The 19,484-nt window shown below is 38.9% G+C and overlaps 2 long non-coding RNA genes across 2 annotated transcripts in view; one reads left to right on the plus strand and one right to left on the minus strand.

Moving 5' to 3' along the window:
• The window catches only part of LOC114487879 (uncharacterized), a 162,797-nt gene extending 143,428 nt beyond the window's left edge, over window positions 1–19,369 (plus strand). Inside the window, exon 4 of the long non-coding RNA XR_003683397.2 lies at window positions 18,213–19,369. This is a non-coding gene — a long non-coding RNA (uncharacterized lncRNA). The remainder of the gene's footprint in view (window positions 1–18,212) is intronic.
• Window positions 9,137–19,484, minus strand: part of LOC114487878 (uncharacterized) — a 66,213-nt gene continuing 55,865 nt past the window's right edge. Inside the window, exon 4 of the long non-coding RNA XR_003683394.1 lies at window positions 9,137–9,827. This is a non-coding gene — a long non-coding RNA (uncharacterized lncRNA). The remainder of the gene's footprint in view (window positions 9,828–19,484) is intronic.

A 19,484-nucleotide genomic window follows, 5' to 3' on the forward strand; every position in this document is an offset into this window, starting at 1 on the left:
TTTGTGTTCATGGTTATATATGTATATGTATATGAATTTATTTTTTCTGTTTCACAATCTTTGTGTGTCTTGAGTCTAGAGATTGGTGTCTTGTAAGACTATTGGAAAATTCTTGGCCATTATCTTTTCAAATATTTCCTCTGCTGTCCCTTCTCTTCTCTCCTTCTGAAACTCCCATTAGATATATGTTAAATCTATCCTCTGTGTCTCTTATTAACTTGCTCATCTTTTCTGTATATTTCTCTCTTTACTTCTTCATTCTGGATACTTTTTAAAATCTTTCTTCCAGTTTATTGTATCTTCTGTTGAATCTATTCTGCTGTTAAATCTACCTATAGAGCTTTAAATACTAATTATGATTTTTTTCATGCCTAGTTATATCTGTTTGATTTTATAAAAATCTACTTGGTCTTTTTTAAAAAAAACATTTATTTATTTATTTGGCTGCATCGGGTCTTAGTTGTGGCATGCGGGATCTTCGTTGCGGCATGTGGCATCTTTTGTGGAGGCGAGTGGGCTCTTCATTGCACTGCCCGGGCTTTTCTCTAGTTGTGGCTCTCGGGCTCTAGAGCGCAGGGTCAGTAATTGTGACACGTGGGCTTAGTTGCTCCGTGGCATGTGTGATCTTAGTTCCCCGACCAGGGATAGAACTCGTGTCCCCTGCATTGGAAGGCAGATTCTTAACCACTGGACCAACAGGGAAGTCCCTTCTTGGTCTTTTTTTTTAATAGTTTCTTATTTATTGCACATATTTTTCAAGCTTCTGTTTTCTTTTTTTGGTCATAGTAAGCAGATCTATTTTACATGTTTTTGACTGATAATTCACATATCTAAATTCCTTTGGGGTCTGTTTTTGCTGTCTATTGTTTCAGCTGCTTCTCAAACTTGATGACAGGACTTCTTGTGAAAAGCTCAAATACTTTCATCGGGTATGTGTGTGTGTGTGTTTGCGCATGAAAATTCTTGAGGCAGGAATGAAGGTGAATTCTTCCAGTGAGTATTTGCCTTTGCAATGCATCTGAGAGCATTACAAGTTCAAGTTCAGAAAAACTTAAACTAAATACCCATTTTGAGAATTTTTTTAAACCACCTCAGACACTATGAATTTGGGCAATAAACTGGAGTGAGGAATGGCTTGTGGGTATAACTTATAGGATTCTGTTTGTTTGTTTTTCTCCTTCTGAGAATACAGCTTTAGGGGATGAGAATTTTCTATTAGTCCTCCCACTTTTGGTAGGTCTTGGCCTTCCTCAGACTATAAAAATGAAATACAAGTACACTAGGTTTGGCAAATACCCTCAGGTGAAAGTGAACTTCTGTGCTCTGCTTATCTTTTGAGGTTCCCATCCTCAGTTATGATCTGATGTTAGTAATTCTTAATTATTTTTCAGCTGTCTTTGCCTTTAAGATATTCCTGGTATTTCCCCCAGCCTTTAGTTGTTTTTAGTGAAAGAGTTGGTCTAGAAACCTAGCTACTTATATTACCCTTCCACAAATTATTCAGCCATTTCCTTTTTATTGAAAATTCGGTTTTTTCCCACAAGATTTTCTCTTACCAATCATGCTGCAATGAGCAAGTGTCTCTGTGCACATATGTGGGCATGTCTCTCAGGTAGATACCTATAATTGGAAATTCTGGGTTGAAGAGTAGGTGTAGTTTAATTTTGATACAAAAAGCATTACTAATTTACCATCTCATAAAAAGTGGATGAGAGTGCTCTTTTTCATAACTTCTCCTAGTATTGGATTTTCATACTTAAGAATTAGTGCAAATATAATGGCTAAAAATATATCTCATAGTTGTTTTAAATTGGGATTTCTTGTTCATTAGTGAGTTTTGTCATCTTTTAATGTCTTAATTGGCCATTTGTATCTTTTCTTCTGTGAAATGTCTCTTTATATCCCTTGATCTATTTTTTAAAATATAAACTGTTGTTGTCTTACTGATTTGTAGAATCTCTTTGCACAGTCTCGATATTAATCCTAATAAATAGTCTCCATATTTATTGCAAATATTTTTTTCATATTTTTCATATTAGCTTTTAATCTTTTATGACATCTTTTACCACATAGCAATTTAAAAATTTTATATACTCAATATTTCAATTTTTTCCTTTATGGATTTTGAGTTTTCCACTATTTTTATCTAAAAATTTTATGGTTTTGTTTCTTATGTTTAATTCTTCAATATATCTAGATTTAGTTTTTGTAAATCGTGTTATACAGGGATATAAGTTTGTTTTTGAATGGGTAGTTACATACCTTTTTTTTTTTTTTTTTTTTTTTTTTTCGGCCATGGCTCACGGGCCCAGCCGCTCCGCGGCATGTGGGATCCTCCCGGACCAGGGCACGAACCTGTGTCCCCTGCGTCGGCAGGCGGACTCTCAACCACTGCGCCACCAGGGAAGCCCTACATACCATTTTTATTTCACCAAAGATTTGGAAAAACAACAATCGCCCTTTATTATATACTAAATTTCCATGTGTACATTAGACTGTGTCTGTACTCTCTATTTTCTTTGATCTATTTATCTATTCTTGCTCCAATATCCCACTTTAAATTATATTATCTTTATAACATGATTTGAAAGCTCATAGAGCACATTCCTCTTCATTGTTCTTTTTCAAAATTTACTTGGGTATTCTAATGTGTTCTTTATTCCAGATGAAATTTTAGAATCAACTTGTTAAATAGCTTAAAAGTTCTTTTGGAATTTTGATCATAATTATATTGATTTATATTTTATTTAGAGGGAATTAGAGTCCTTATAATAATAAACATTTCAATTCAGGAACATGGATAGCTATTTAGTCTGGTCTTTAAAAAAATATCCTTCAATGTATTTTCTCCATATTTTTTTCTGAGTATTGTCTATAACTTTCCCCCCTAGATATTTTTATGCTGTGATAGTGAATGGGGTCCCCCTTCTTATGAAATTTTCTAATTGATTAATTTTGGAAAAAGATTGGTTTTGTTGATCATGTATTCAGCTCCTTTGATGAATCCATTACTAGTTTTCATTAATAAAGTTATCTTGGTATTTCTTAGAAGGTATCATTATCCAATACAAATAATGACATTTGTTTCTATGGGTGTGTATGTGTGTATGATAGATTCCCTCCAAAACCTCACATTTGAATGATATAGAGAAACAAAAGAAGCGGGGGAAAGGATAAGACTCTAACATACTAATTTACCTGACCTAGGAACTACTGCCTTGAGCTTATCTAGCATCCTCAAAATAGCATTGCCCCACATTCTATGTCTTGACCTGGTTTTGGCTCTTTGTCCCATCTTCTCCCTCTTCCTTTGTAAGCTTTCCATAGATCAGGTGTTGAATGCAGCTCTTTTGGTACTTTCAAATCTTGCAAATAATACCTCTTGTTTCTTTTTCTTGTCTTATTGGATTGACTAGATCTCCTACAGAATGACGATAGTAGACTTCTTTGTCTTATACCTGATTTTAATTGGAATGGTTTTAATATAGGTTTGTTAGCGATTTCAGATAATTTTATTGTATTAAGTAAGTTTGCTTCTAGTCTTAGCTTGCTAAGGTTTGCAAATCAGGATAAGGTTTTTTTTTGTTTTGTTTTTTGTTTTAAATCCAGTGTTCTTTTAGAATATGTTGGATTTTATTATTTTTCATCTGTAACTTGATAATGTGTTGAATTAAATTAATAGGTATATTATTACTGAGACGTTCTTGCATAATTATGATAAACTCAACTTGACCATGCTGTATATTCTAAAAAGTTACTACTGTATTCCATTTGCTGCTTTTTTATTTGTGACTTTTATGTTTTTTTTCCTAAGAAAGATTAGCCTATAGTTTCCTAGATTTATTTTATCTTTTCCATCTTGGTTTCAGGGTTATGCCAGCCTCATATGCCTCCCATGATCTGTGTTATTTTACATAACACAGGGTTTGTGTGCTTGCTAGAATTTGCCATTAAAATCATCTGAGCTTACTATCATTTTCAGGATATATCTTTGACAATTAAAAAAATTTAACTGGTTATCATTCCACTGTTTTCCTGTTTCTTCTGGAGTCATAGATATTCATAGAAAAACATGCAATTCGTGTAAACATTCAAATTTATTGGTATAAAGTTGTATAGAATATTTTTCATGTTTAAAATAGTCTTTTCTGTATCTATGGTTCTATTATCTTCTGAATTTCTAACATTGTTTTTTGTCTCCTCTCTTCTTTCTTAACAAGACTTGCCAAAGTTTATTTTATCGATCTTTCTAAAGAACCAACTTTTAGTTTTAGTGTTTGTCTGCTGTTTTTTATTTTGTATTCTAATGCATTAATGTCTGCCTTTTGGTTATTAGTTACTTCTTTTTATTTGGGTTTATTCTTTTGTTTTTTTTATTTAGCTTCTAGAATTGAACACTAAATTTACTTTTAATTATTCTGTTTTCTAATAAATGCCTATGAGGTTATACATTTTTCCTTTTGCTACCACTGTGGCCAAATATCTTAGCCTTCAGTATGTAGTACACTCATTCCTTTCTAAATAGTTTATAATTACTCTTCTAATTAAATAGTTTTTTTGAATGCTTTTCAATTTCCAGGTTAAAAACATTTTCTTTTGGTGGGAGATGGTATTAGTTTCTTATTGATGTTGTAATAAATTACCACAAATTTAGTGGCTTAACACAAAATTTTTCTCCTCCAGTTCTGGAGGTCAGAGTATGGAATCAGTTTCACTAGGCTTATGTCAAGGTGTTGGCATGGCTGGTTCCTTCTGGACGCCTGAGGGGAGAATCAGTTTGCTTGCCTTTTCCATCTTCTGGTTGCTGCCTGTGTTCTTGGTTGTGGCTCTTCCTTCTTCTTCAAAACTCATCACTCCAATCTCCACCTTTGTCATCACATTGCCTTCTCTTCTGTAGTAGTTATCTCCCTCTGCTTCCTTCTTACAAGAATATTTGTGATTACATCATTGGGCCCACCTGGATAATCCAGGATAATCCCCTCATCTCAAGATCATTAATTTAATCACTTCTGCAAAGTGCTCTTAGCCATACAAAGTAACATATTTACAGGTTCTGGAGATTAATATGTAGATAATTTAGGAGGGTATTATCCACCCTACCTCAGAGATTCTTTTCTTTAATTGCGAATTTCTAATATGTTTTATTAATGTCTTAGTGATTTTGTTACTTATTTTATGGAAAAAATTAATATTTTTAAAGTTTTGAAGAATATTATAATTTAAACCCCTGGTAACAATATATAGGATATATATATGACAATATATAATAAGAGAGTATTAAAATTGGTAAGAATGTGTTGTATACAGAAGATAGGAGAAAAGCTGGCATTTTAGAGAAAAAATGAATCAAGAAATGGTTATATAAAATCAGGTGAGAAAAGAGTTAATAAAACTAGAGTTAAATTGAAACATCAGTATGAGTTCATAACTTTAAAAAGGCTTCTAGTGTGTCACTAAGGTAGTCTAGGCAGCCTTTGGTATAACCTTGCCTACAGCTAATAATAAAACAAAACCCTGCAATAGACAGAAAATGTTAATTGTGGCCATTGTTTTTCAGCAATATGGGCCAAAGGCTCACTGCCCCTATCTTGCAGTATCTGCAAAAAGGGAGAAAAAATATTTGCTTGAAGCTTTTAATTTAGGATTCTTGATTGCTTGCTCTTTTGTTTGTATCAGAAGAAAGTTGTAAGGGATTTTGTCATGGCCAGAATGCATAATGGATTTCCCCATGGGTGGTGGTTTTAAGTAAATTTCACCATAGCTCTATACTCTGCTTGCTGGAATTATAACCTGAAAATTCCCTGGAGGGCTTGGCATTACACTCTTGGCATTTCTTGCATACTCCACCCTTAAGCACTGTGCAAGCAACCCAGATCTGGGTCCTGGGACTGTTTGCAAAATTGGTATTTTCATTGTTTGAGCAGAGGGCTGAAATCAATGTGGGCAGTATCTAAATATCTTTTAAGCATTACATACAACAGTGGATAAAGGGCTGTGAAATCAGCCTGTCTCTTGACGTTCTGAAATTTATCTCATGATTCAAAGAATCAAAGTATAATCTATCCCAGAGACAGCGAAATTCTAAAATTTGGTTAACTGTAAAACATGTACCAACTTATTTAGATTTAACTACAAGTTCCCCTGGTTTCTTTGTTTACCAGTTGTTGTAGGATGAATTTTGTTTTGCTTGGATCAGATCTGTCAGAGGCAACTTGACTTTTTGATTTGCAGGAGGCCAGTTGAGATACTTGCTCAGCGTACATCACAGACAATTCATTTAGAGAGTTGGAACTCTTTACGTATATCTGAAAAAATCTTTATTTTGCCTTCTCATATGAAGTTAGTTTCGCTGAGAATATGATTCTACATTTAAAATAATTTTCCAGGGGACTTCCCTAGTGGCACAGTGGTTAAGAATCCACCTGTCAATGCAGGGGACACGGGTTCGATCCCTGGTCTGGGAAGATCCCACGTGTCGCAGAGCAACTAAGCCCATGCACCACAACTACTGAGCCTGTGCTCTAGAACCCGTGAGCCACAACTACTGAGCCTGCGCGCCTAGAGCCTGTGCTCCACAACAAGAGGAGCCACTGCAATGAGAAGGGTGCGCACCACAATGAAGAAGAGCCCCTGCTCGCCGCAACTAGAGAAAGCCCACGTGCAGCAACAAAGACCCAACACGGCCAAAAATAAATAAAAATAAATAAATTTTAAAAATATTTAAAAAATAAAATAAAATAATTTTCCATTAGAAAGTTTTATATATTTCTCCTTTGTCTTTAGGCATCCAGTCTTACCAATGAAAAATTTTATTAGGTTATGCTTGGGCAGAGGTCTTTTTCATTAATACTCTTGGGCACTTGGAAATTGCTTTCTAGAACTTTGGGATATCCTATTCTCACCTTTTAATTTTTATTTTTAAAACTTGATTGAAGTATAACTGATATATAAAAATTGCACATATTTAATGTTTATATTTTTATGTACTTGGATGTATGCATATACCCATGATACCATCACCACAACCAAGGTACTGAACGTACCCATCACCTCCAAAATTTCTTTTGGGTTTTTTTGGGCTTTTTGGTGGTAAGAACGCTTAACATCTTATCTGTCCTCTTAACATTTTAAAGTTTATAATACTGTGTAGTTAACTAAAGGCACTATGTTGTATAGCATATATCTATAATTATTCATCTTGTATAACTGAAAGTTTATACCTATTGAGCAACAATTCTCCATTTTCCCCTCCCCCCAGCTCCTGGCAGCCACTATTTTACTCTCCGCTGCTATGAGCCTGTCTATTTTAGAGTCCACAAAATAGAATCATGCAGTATTTGTCCTTCTGTGACTGTCTTATTTCACTTAGCATAATGTCGTCTTGGTTCATCCATGTTGTTGCAGATGGTAGGATTTCCTTCTTTTTAAGGCTGGACAGTATTCCTTGTATGTATAGTACATACCACATTGGCTTTATCCATTCATCTGTTGACGGACACTCCCTCTTTTCATAGGTGATATTGGGCCTCATAATGTGGTTCTCCATGTCTCTTATTTTTTCCCTCTTATTTTTCTACTTATCTTTTTGCCCTAGTTATGGATGATATCCTTGACCTCATCCTTCAGAGTGGTAACTGGTCTCCAGTCATATCCACTTTGTTATATTCTCCTCACAGATAGAGATTTTATCTTAGGAATGATCTTTTGGCTGCAGCTAGGAGAATGGACTACTACTCCTAATGGACTACCAAGTCAGGAGTTTTTGCAGTAGCATGGATGAGAGATAACAGTGACTTGTACTGGGAAATGGAGAGAAGTAGCTGGGTGAGAGAAGATTAGGAGCTGGAACAGACAGGATTTGGGGCTTGGGGACTGAGGAAGAGGGAGGAGATGAGGATCAGGTTTAGACTCTGGCAGCCGTATGACTGTGACACCATTTCTCACAGAGATCTCAGAGGTAGGAGCAGCTTTAGGGGAAGAAAATGATTTCATATTTGGCCATGTTGAGTTTCAGATGACATAGGAATGGAGATATTGAGTAGACAGCTGGATCTACGGGTTTGGAACTCCGCAAAGACATCTGATGTAGAGTTATGGCTTAGGGATTTAGTAGACTATAGATGCAAATTGAAGCCATGAGTAGTAACTCAGGGAGAATGGGTAGAATGGGAATCAGTCAGTCAGTGGCTGACTCCTTGCCAGCCGGGAGTTATTCTTATACTGTAGAGGCTACTCACATTCCTTGGTTCATGGACCCTTTCAAAGCCCGCAGTGGTGGCCTAAGTCCTTCTCACACTCTGAAGCTCTCTGACTTTCCCTTCCGCCCCATCTCTCCTGCAGTATCTCTCTGACTCTTCTCCTTTTAAGGGCAGAAGTGACTACATTGGGTCCACCTAGATAATCCAGGATACTCTCCCTATTTGAAGATCAGTTGATTACTACTCTTAATTCTATCTGCAGAGTACCTTCACAGCAGTACCGACATTCATGTTTAATTGAATTATTGGGATATGGGAGTTTGTTTTTAATGAAGTATAGTTGATGTATATTATATTAGTTTCAGGTTTACAAAATAGTGATCCAATATTTTTACAGATTACACACATACGAAGTCATTATAGAATATTGACTATGTTCTCTGTGCTGTATATTACATTGCTGTGACTTATTTATTTTATAACTTAATCCTCTTCACTATTTCACCCCTCCCCCACCCCTCTCCCTTCTGGTAACCACTAGCTTGTCCTCTGTATCTGTGCATCTGTTTCTGTTTTTTTATTTTTGTTCGTTTATTTTTTAGATTTCATGTGTAAATGGAAAACATACAGTATTTGTCTTTCTCTGACTTACTTCACTAAGCATAATACCCTCCAGGTCCACCCATGTTGTTGCAAATGGAAAAATTTTGTTCTTTTGTATGGCTGAGTAATATTCCATCGTGTGTGTGTGTGTGTGTGTGTGTGTGTGTGTGTGTGTGTGCGCATAATTTTCAGGGCAGCTTCATATCTATCTATCTATCTAGATATGTGCAAGGAAACTATAAAGATATTATATAAAGATATATATCTCTCCATATGTCTATATAGATATATATCAGTATACTATCTATCTATATAGCTATATATATAGGGTCATATTCAGGGCCCACCTGGATAATCCAGGATACTCTTAACCACATTAAGATCTTTAATGTAGTCACATCTGCAAAGAGTTTACCATATAAAATAACATTCACAGGTTGCAGGGATTAGAATCTGATATCTTTGGGGAGCCACTATTCGACCCCTACACTAGGGCTTTTAGATACTTGCAAAATAGACTGAATTACACCATGTTTCTCCTTAGCCGTGTGTGTTGTCCCCTAAAATCCCACCAAAGATAGGAGTGTTGGAGAGAAGAGGATTGTTATTGACCATCCCCTGGACACTGTAGTATCAGTAACTTCTCTCCTTGTCCCCAGGCATGTGTTGCTGTCTGGATGGCTACCTGAACCTCTGGCATCTTACAGGAGATGTTCCAGCACTCTTCTCACAGCTGACAGGAAAAGGTCTCTTACCAGTTTCCAAGGACAACCATGGTTTAAAGATGATCTTTTAGGGGATAGCAGGAGGTGGTACTCTCTTCCACCTTTTCCAATTTCCTTTTCATATTCTTTGAATCCTCTCTTGACAGCCAATAGGTGCAGAAGCTCTGGAGATGGGGCAGTACAGTGACTTGAGATTTCTTTGCAGTTATTCTGCCTGTAGGGTTTCATTTAATATTTACAAACATACTTTCTATGTGTAGGTCTTGGCCACCAGAGAGTTGAGTAAAACACATTTTCTGTCCTGTGAACAATGAAGGAAAGAAATACTGAGATTGATATTTAATCTGAGGCAAAATAACTGAAAGATAAAGTGAGGTGGAAGTAACAAGTAGTGAGAAGAATGGATGTACCTGCAAGGCAAAGCAGAAAGATTGATCTGGGTTGAAACCATTACTGCTGTTTGCTAGCTGTGTGACCTTAAGCAAATCACTTTACCTCTCTGAGGCTCTGTTTTCTTAGCTCCAATCTAGGGATGATGGCATGTCCTCCCAGGGCTAATTGAAGATGCAACAAGAGAATATATGTAAAATACACTTTCTATCATGGGATGCCAGTGCATGAAGGAGAGAAAGCTTTGTAATTCAAATGCTGTTCCTGTCAGTCACTAGGGATGTGATCTTGGGTGGATTATGCAACCTCCGTAAATCTCAGTTTCCCCATCTGCAAAACAGATAATAATATTTTGCAGCAATATTAGGGAGAATAGAAAGGATAATTGTGGGAATTATTATTATGGAAGAAAGTGATTCCTATTTGAGAAGGGATCTAGGTAAATTACAGGGTGGAGATGGAACTTGAGCTTGATCTTGAAAGTGTGATAACTGGAGAAAGAGGGAAAGGCATTTGGACTGAAAGGATGACATGATCTCGCCCCAAAAATACAGAGTGCATTGTGCATGTAGGAAACGCTGTGGGTACCCATGTGGAGAATTGAGTGTGGGTAGAGAGCCCTAATAGGGATGAGGCTTGGGAGACGGGCCAGGGGTGGACCATGGAAACCTTGCCTGAGGTGCCAAGAATCAGTCCAGCGAAGGCCTAGCTCCTTACTCTTAGATGGTGGCCCCTAAAGAGGAGTGTGTGAGACTATATAATGGGGGATGGGGAGAAAATATTAGAACTTCTGGAGAACTTTTGTCTCTACTCATTTTGTATCTCATTCCTCCCAACGTCTCTGTTTTTTAAAAAATTTTTATTGAAATAGAGTTGATTTATAATGTTGTGTTTGTTTCATGTGTACAGTGAAGTGATTTAGTTATACATACATATGTATTCTTTATTAGATTCTTTTCCATTTGATGTTATTACAAGATATTGAGTATAGTTCCCTGTGCTATACAATAGGTCCCTGTTGGTTATCTACTCCATATATAGTAGTGTATATATTTTAATCCCAAACTCCTAATTTATCCCTCCCTCTCTCCCCCTTTCCCCTTTGGTAAACATAAGTTTGTTTTCAATGTCTGTGAGTCTATTTCTGTTCTGTAAATAAGTTCATTTGCATCTTTTTTTTTCAGATTCTATATATAAGTGATATCATGTTATTTGTCTTTGTCTGACTTACTTTACTTAGTATGATAATCTCTAGGTCCATCCATGTTGCTGAAAATGGCATTATTTCATTCTTTTTTATGGCTGAGTAGTAATCCATTGTGGATATATACCACATCTTTATCCATTCATCTGTTGATGGACACTTAGGTTGCTTCTGTGTCTTGGCTATTGTGAATAGTGCTACTGTGAACCTTGGGGTCCATGTATCTTTTTGAATTAGAGTTTTTTCTGGATATATGCCCAGGAGTGGGATTGTCTAATGTCTCTTTTAATGAATGTTTTCTGTTGCTTGTAGAACATTAGTATGGTAATTGATACATATAACCTACAGTAATTGTTACATATAATCTAGTACCATATACCTACATACACACGTAGGTACTATATATAAATAAAATATAAAATACTTTACTGATTGGGTATAGGACCAAAGAGTTCCGAGGCCACTCAGTACTTTAAAACCCAACAGCACAGCCTGCCCCCTACTCCCACTGAGGGTGTAGGTAGATGCCTGCCTGTGCCCAGGGATGAGGCTGTCCTGTTCAGGTGGTAAAATCGGCTCTAAGCCTCTAGGATGCCAGTCCTGGATCATGGCAGCTGCTTTCAAAGCAGGTGGGAAAAAATTATTCAAGATGCTGGGATTGAGTCTCACTGACCTTATCTTAAATATCTTCCAGCATCTAACTAACTTGTCCTGACAGCCCTCTACAACAAGTCAATGTATTTAGTTACCGGTTTAACTTGGAGAGTTTGCCAGGAAGTGACATTGCTTAAACTTAGATGTTCAAGATCTGCTTTAATCAGTGTATTTATTGGTTTTTTAAAAAAATGACTGTGCCTGGAGTTTAACAGCTGATTGAAGTTTTTCTTCTAGGCTGAAATGTTCACAACTACACTCTATGGAGTAAGGTTTTGGGGGCTCAGTCACCCATGTTACCCTGATGTACCCGAAATCATTTTCAGAGAGAATCTGAGCCGTACTCTGGGGGTCTCCTGTGTCTGGCTCTGCACAGGGGTGGGATGGGATGCATGTACCAGGTGTCCATCCTCAGAATGCTTCTTGTTCTCCATAGAAGCGTGCCAATACATACACACCCAATGGAAGGACATGGGCTTGCCTTTAGCGGATGCTGTGACATGCCTGCACCCTTGGTGTTAGAGAATGTGTTTATGGAGTCCTGCCTCCTGGGAGCCGGGCCGTTGGAAAGCTGTAAAATCTGGACTTGGCTCTTTTCACCTGGGCTTTGAGGTTAAGCTGTTTCACTGCACTGAGATGTATTATAAACGGATCTATGAACCGGCCTCACAGAACCGTTGCCTGGATGCTGTGGCAGGCGACAGTCTGTCTATCATTACATCACACAGTCCTTTTTAAGAGACTCAAGTGAGAAATTTTCTGTAAGTCTCAGTAGCAGGATAGAGACTTTTTCCCCCGCCAAGCACCTAGTTTGTTTTTCATTTTACGAATACTGTAAAGTATGTAAATGAATACACGTCCCTCTTTGACTGACAAATGTAGAGCCCAATTTGCTGCTTTCTTCTCCAAAGTACACAGGACTCTATGGGTGTATATTTTATATGCTAATTCCAACTTCAGCTTATTTGTTTCTACCTTAAGTTTCCTCTTTATCTCTTTACTTCACTGATTGGTTATCTCGTGTACGGAATGTGTTACTCTAAGTCACCTCAGATATTTCTGAAATAAAGGAAATTGAGAAGGGTGCACTGGTTAAAAATGTGAGCTCTTGGATCAGAATAATCTGAAGTTGAACTGCTGCCCTGCCATTTAGGACTTTTGTGACTCTGGGTAACTTATCTGACCTTGTTCAGTCTCAGCATTCTCATATGTAAAACGGGATTTACAAGAGCACCAGTTTTTAAAGGCTGCTGTGGCTAGTAAATGTAAAGCTTTTAATGCAGCACCTGGCAGATAGTAAGTACACTCGTCCCTTGGTCTCTCAAGGAATTGGTTCCAGGACCCCCCTTGGACACCAAAATCCATGGATGCTCAAGTCTGTTACGTAAAATGATGTAGTACGGTCATCCCTCCGTATCTGTGGTTTCTGCATCAAGGGATGTGGGAGCCAACTCTACTGAATCAGTGTTATGTAATTACTGCTATTGTTAGTATTAGAACTAGCAAGAGAATAAATAAATACTTGAATAAATTAATGTATCTGTTGGAGGAGAAAAAGTCAGTCTTGTTTTGCTGGGACATTTCCTCTGCTCCCACGGGCTGAGGCAGAGTAGAGAATAAACTGTATAAACTCTAATGAAGATGGCTTAAAATCCTGTAGAAGCTCACAAACCCCTAAGCCTCTGAGAAGAATATTTATTTTTTATATTTTAACAAGAAGGGAATGGAGGAAGGGTCAAAAAATGTTAAAGTATATTACTGACTATATTACTGACCTGTATTACTTTTTACCAGTAACATTATTAACCCCTAAAGTTATTACCATCTCAAAAGCAATTCCAAACGATAACGTTGCAGCTGGTGTGTATGCTGTCATCAGTTCAGAGGGGGTATTGCTAGCTACAGGCCACATACTCCGAAACTTAAGCAATAAAACAAAATGGAACAGTAGAAGATGATGCTATTTTAGCACAGGCTGGTAATGTTACAGTGACTAAAGACCAGATGTATTTGAGAAAGAATAGTAATACCAAGGTAGTGTCTTTATTAAGGTACTTTATAAACATGAGCCAATTATTTCCCTGAGGAACTGTCTGAAATAGAATAAGCTCCAGACACCAGACTAAGAACTCACTTTGGTCTGAATTTTTATGTGCTGAACTCATCTTTGACTCTATTCCAGCACCCAGAACATACCTGGCACAAATGTTTGTTGATGGAACAAATGAATGAATAGGTTGCCTCAAGTTGTGGGAGGTCCCCACCAATAACTGGACAATGTCCTTGAAGGCATCGGGACCAAATGAACCTCGGTGACCTGTGGGGTGATGAGTAAGCAGCTGGAGACCTTTAATCCTGGGAACATGGGAGCAGGGGGCACATTCATTCACTCATTCTTTCAAAAAATTTTTAAGTCACTACTATGGGTTCTGATGCTATGCTGGCCGCGGTGGATATAAAAGACAAGGCAAATCCAGGCTCTGTCCTCCCGGCACTGACACAATAACAACACAACTGACAGGCACAAGCCATAGCACACCTTGAGATGACAAAGGAAGGATACCGAATTCAGACTTGGAAGCAGTCAGGGAAAGCTTCGTGAAGAATGGCCATATGAGGGATGAGTTGGAAGTCTTGACTAGGTAAAGGGTGGAAGAGGATGGGGGCAGGAACGGTCAGAAAATGAGAGAGCGCACGGTACGCAAGAGACACTGGCCGTGCCACGTCAGTGTGGCTGGAGCAGAAATGATCATGCGAGGCTGGCGAGGAAAGGAGAGGATTCTGATCAGCAGGGCCTTGCCTTCTAGGATAAGGAATATCACTTGATGTTGAGAGTGATGGGAATGAATTGAAATTTTCAAGCAGAAGAGTTTCAATATCAGATCTGAGTTCAGAAAGCTTACTTTGGATGCCATGGAGAATGAATTTAGGGGTGGAAACTAGGGCAAGGAAACCACTTAGTAAGGGGGCTGTTATGTTAACCGAGCGACAGAGTGTGGGTTTGAAACATAATGGGGGGGTTCTTAGTGGTTGGCCAAAAGCTATCTGCATAAGAATGAATGTAAGATTGATGCTTGCTTTGAGTATTGGGTAGACACGTTTCCGCTTCTAACTGTTTTCAAAAGCCACCTTGTGACCCATGGGTGGGGCAGTGAGATGTGCCTCCAACACAGGGACCATTCTAAAGTTCTGGGAGCTTCTCTTCTCGCCCCATCCCCAATCTTACCGTCCTGGTGGCCTTGGTGCTGCAGTCACACTGGGAACCTGGGGGATGGGGGCTGAGGACCCCTCTGATGGGATCTAGGAGGCCTTAAGATCTTCTGACAATGCCTCCCACAGATGAGTGGGGGTAAGGAGCTGCAACTGAGGACTTTGTAGAAGTAGAAATAGAAATAGGTGGAAGTCAGTAAAAAGGATAATCACAGCATTGGGCATCTTGGGATTTGCAGGCAGAAAACCAGAATCCAGGCTCCATCTGGGGTGAGCTTGGGAAAATCATTTAAACTCCAACACTAGAATGTCATTAAATGTTGACACTAAAAATTATAACGACTTACACAAAGCCATGAGTCATTTATACTCTATGAATTTCAGTTTTCTCCTTTATAGAATGAAAATTAAAATATCTGCCTGTGCGTATCTTGAATGAAACAAATCACATGTGTACTAATGCTTTGAAAACTGTAATATGATTAACTATGTACGTGTTGGAAACCTGTGAGGCTGTACCAGGTGGTGCATTGAGCGTGAACTGTATAAGTCAGACAGACATGGATTTGGGCTCTGGATATACAAGAAATTAACTGTTGGTAAGCATGGTAAGCTCGTTCTAAAATGACTCCCGCCTCCTGGATGTCCTCCCTTGTGCAACTCCCTCCTTTTCTGTGTGGGTGGCCTGGAGCTGGTGACCCGAATGAATAGAATCCGGCAAAAGTGACGTCACTTTGGAGATTAGCTTGTAAAAGACAGTGACTTCTGTTGTGCTGGCCCCCTCCTTAGCTCTGACTCTGATGAAGCCTGCTGCCGTGTCACGAGCTGCTTTATGGAGAGACTCATGTGACAGGGGACTGGGGGTGGCCTCCAGCCAACTGATGTGGAATGGGGCCCTCAGTCCAACAGCCCACCAGGAACTGAAGCCCCAAGCAACCCTGTGAGTGAGCTGTGAGATTCTTCCCTCGTGGAGCTCTGCCATGACTGGGGCTTCAGCTGATACCTTGACTGAAGCCTTGTGGGGACCCTGAGCCAGAGGACCCCGGGGACATGCTGAGAGTCCTGACTCGGAAGCTGTGAGATAATACATGTGGTTGTTTTCAGCCACCAGATTTGGGGGGTATTTTTTATGCGGCTATCCAGAACAAATATCAATACATCAAGTTACTTTCCTGGAGTTCCGGTGTCCTCCTCTATAAAATGGAATCCCAATACCTACTTGCAGGAGTTGCAGCAAGAATTCAATGAGAGAATGTATCTAGGCCAAATGCAGTGCCTGGCACATAGTAGGTACTTCGTAAATGGTTGTTGTTATTATTTTCTGAAAGGCAGCAAAGCCCAGAGACAGCTGAATGCTACACACAACGGGGCAGTGAGTTTAAGGCAGTGAGTTCCTGGCTGCCCTGTCATTGTGTCATTATACTCTATGATTAAGGTTTGTTTAGTTGTGTGTCTTCTGCAGTTGATTCTGAACTGGGTGAGGCTGGGGCTGTATTGTGTCACCACTTTATCTCCTGTGCCCAGCAACACTCAGTGAGGGTTTATTAAATGAATGCATAAATAACTGAATTAATGAGACAGTTGAGAGATGCCTTGTCCCCCTGGGATAGCTGGTACTATAAGCAGCTGGCACTTGTCCCAGGAAATAGTGTAGGGGAATGGAAAGGATGCTGAGCTAGAGAGTTAGGGCCGCTCTGAGGCTGACGGGCCATGCTTGCTGTGCCCAGACCTTGGTTTTCTCACGCAACAAGTGAAAGTAAAATAGTTGTCTGAATTTTCTTATAGTCTCGCTGTGAGGATTAAGCAAGGTCATAGATACAAAAGTACTTGGAAGACTGCAAACAGGATGCAAACATTACTCTCAGGAACGCTGGTGGAAACCAGCCCATGATGGTCATTCTTCTTAAGTGGCCTATTACTCAACCAGGCATGTTTTGACAAAACTCAAGATTTAGAAAATATGTTTGCATTGTAAATAAAATTCATGAACTAATTTCATATAAAAAGCAATATTCTGAAAATTTTTACTTTTTATTATCTGGGACATATATTCTGTCAAAGGGGTAGAATGCCTTGTTTCTCCCCTGAACTGTTTTTGTTCACATTTGTGATCTGCTTGTTTGGATTTTCAGATGGGAAACATGTCCTTTACAGATGAATTCTTTAGCATAGGACATGGTAGTTTTGCCTTTGCAATTCGTTGTTAGTAAATTTTGGCTTGAAACATTTGTTCTGGGCCCATTGACATGTGGGTAGACACACTTACTGGCTAAAGAAAACAAAGGGTCTTGAGAGGGGCCCTCCAGCTGCAGCCAGGCTGGGTTAAACCCCTGAGGAACCAATTCTGCCTCATGTGAATCACGCCAGCAGGCCCCAACCTGACAACTATTTTTGCCTCAGAAAAACCCAGTGTAGCCAAGAAGGCTAAGCCAGTTTCCTTGGAGCAGGGAATTTCCAGGCCCCTTCCCATCACACCCCAGCCTCCCTTTCCAAACACAGCCTCCTCTGCACAATAGACGTCTTTCCCCAGCATTTTACAAATTGAGTGCGGGGAGAGGTTCAGCAGTTTGCCTTAAATGAAGGCACCGTATGACATGAACATGAGTTGCGGGGACATAGCATATACTGTAACTCCCTCTTGCAAAATCACAGTGCCCCTGGTAGGCAACTAACTTTAACACGGTTTAGGTCAAAACAGGCATCATTAAGTCAGAGCTAACTGCTTCCTTCGTTCTTTCTTGTAGCTCTTTAATGACAATGATAACCTTCTTTCTTGTCTTTTAGTTATTTGTCCACTTGTATATCTCTCTGGTTGCTCTAACGTCTTTGAAAGTACAGGCTAGCTTTTTTACCTCTACATTTCTGCTGAGTCCCATGCAGTGCTATGAATGGAATAAGTGCTCAGTAAATGTTTTTGGAATAAACTGATAGAATAATGAATGTCTAATAGTCTAGGGTGGGCCACGTAAGCAGAACTTGGAAGAAGAGGCTACAGAGAGGCAAAACGAGTCATGTTTTTAATGGGCCAGAATCACTTACAGGGTAAAAATCCCACTTTATTCAGCTGTTTCAGGCAGTCTGACAACAGACGACTAGTCATCACTCCAAATAGATTTGGTCCTTTCTGACCGTTTATTCAGCGTCATATAAGCATGATCTGTTTGTGCTTTCCTGCCCAGGGACATTTCTTCATCCACACAAATCTTTAATTTTTTTTTTTTTTCCCAGAGACGTGTTTGTTTACTGCGGGAAAATAATTGAGAAACTGCTCATCTTGATTTGGAGTTCGTGAAACCAAATACACTGCCAGTCTTAAGTGACCAGTAAGAAGATCATCTCACAATGACAGTGACAGTCTTTGGCCAGATGCCAATTTAGGACTCGCTTTTAACATTGGTGTCACCAAGCACCTCCTCTCATGCTGTGGGTAGAAGGCTTTGAATAGACTCTCAGCTTCTCCATTACTCATCAGGTTTCCCTTTGCTTTATGGACAAACAGAAACACGTGGAAAAAAGGACTCGGACTGGCTCAAGAGTCAGAGTAAAGTGTGTTGGTGTCAGGCACTAACTCTCCTCTGTAAATTTTACCCTTGGAGATTCTCTATCTTTCAGTTAGCTCATGCATCTCTCAAGGTAGCTACATGTATCTGGGGGTCTGAGTGTGAGAGAAGGACATGACTTTTCAGATAGTAATGCTGGCTCCCATAACATGGCAATTGCCAAATGAAGGGGAAGCAGGACAGAATCGTGTTGTTTCATGGTTAGCGAGACAAAATGTAGCTGTGAACTCAAGCTGAAGGTCTGCGTTCTGCAGCGATAACCCCGACAATGTGTGGAAACAGTGGGGAACCCTTCAGTTTGGGCATGCCCTGCGAAGCTTCGGGACACACCTGGGGCTGTTTCCTAAGACCCAAGTGTCATTCGTGGCTGAGTAAGGTAAACAAGCCCTGCAGATATGACAAGAGGAATGACACCTTCTCACATGTACTTATCAAGGGCCATCCAGAGAACCCAGCTGGGGGAAAGAGAATTGGCAAAGATGACCTTTAGGAAAAGTGACGCCTGTTAAATTGCTAATTATTGACAGGGATTCATGAAGCATGAGAAGACAGAAGAATTAGACTTTCTTTTTAATTTAATTTAATTTAATTTACTTTTAATTGAAGCATAGATGATTTAGAATGTTGCATTAGTTTCTGGTATACAGAAAAGTGATTCAGTAATATATATATTCTTTCTCATATTCTTTTCCATTATGGTTTACCACAAGATACTGAATACTGTTCCCTGTGCTACACAGTAGGTCCTTGTTGCCCATCTATTTTATATATAGTGGTTTTTAAAATTGAAGTATAGTTAATTTACAATGTTACATTAGTTTCAGGTGTACAGCAAAGTGAGATACACACACACACACACACACACACACACATTCTTTTTCATATTCTTTTCCATTATAGGTTATTACAAGATATTGAGTATAGTTCCCTGTGCTATACA

Source organism: Physeter macrocephalus, chromosome 15 (genome assembly GCF_002837175.3).
Source record: "Physeter macrocephalus isolate SW-GA chromosome 15, ASM283717v5, whole genome shotgun sequence".
In the NCBI taxonomy this organism is placed as follows: Eukaryota; Metazoa; Chordata; class Mammalia; order Artiodactyla; family Physeteridae; genus Physeter; species Physeter macrocephalus.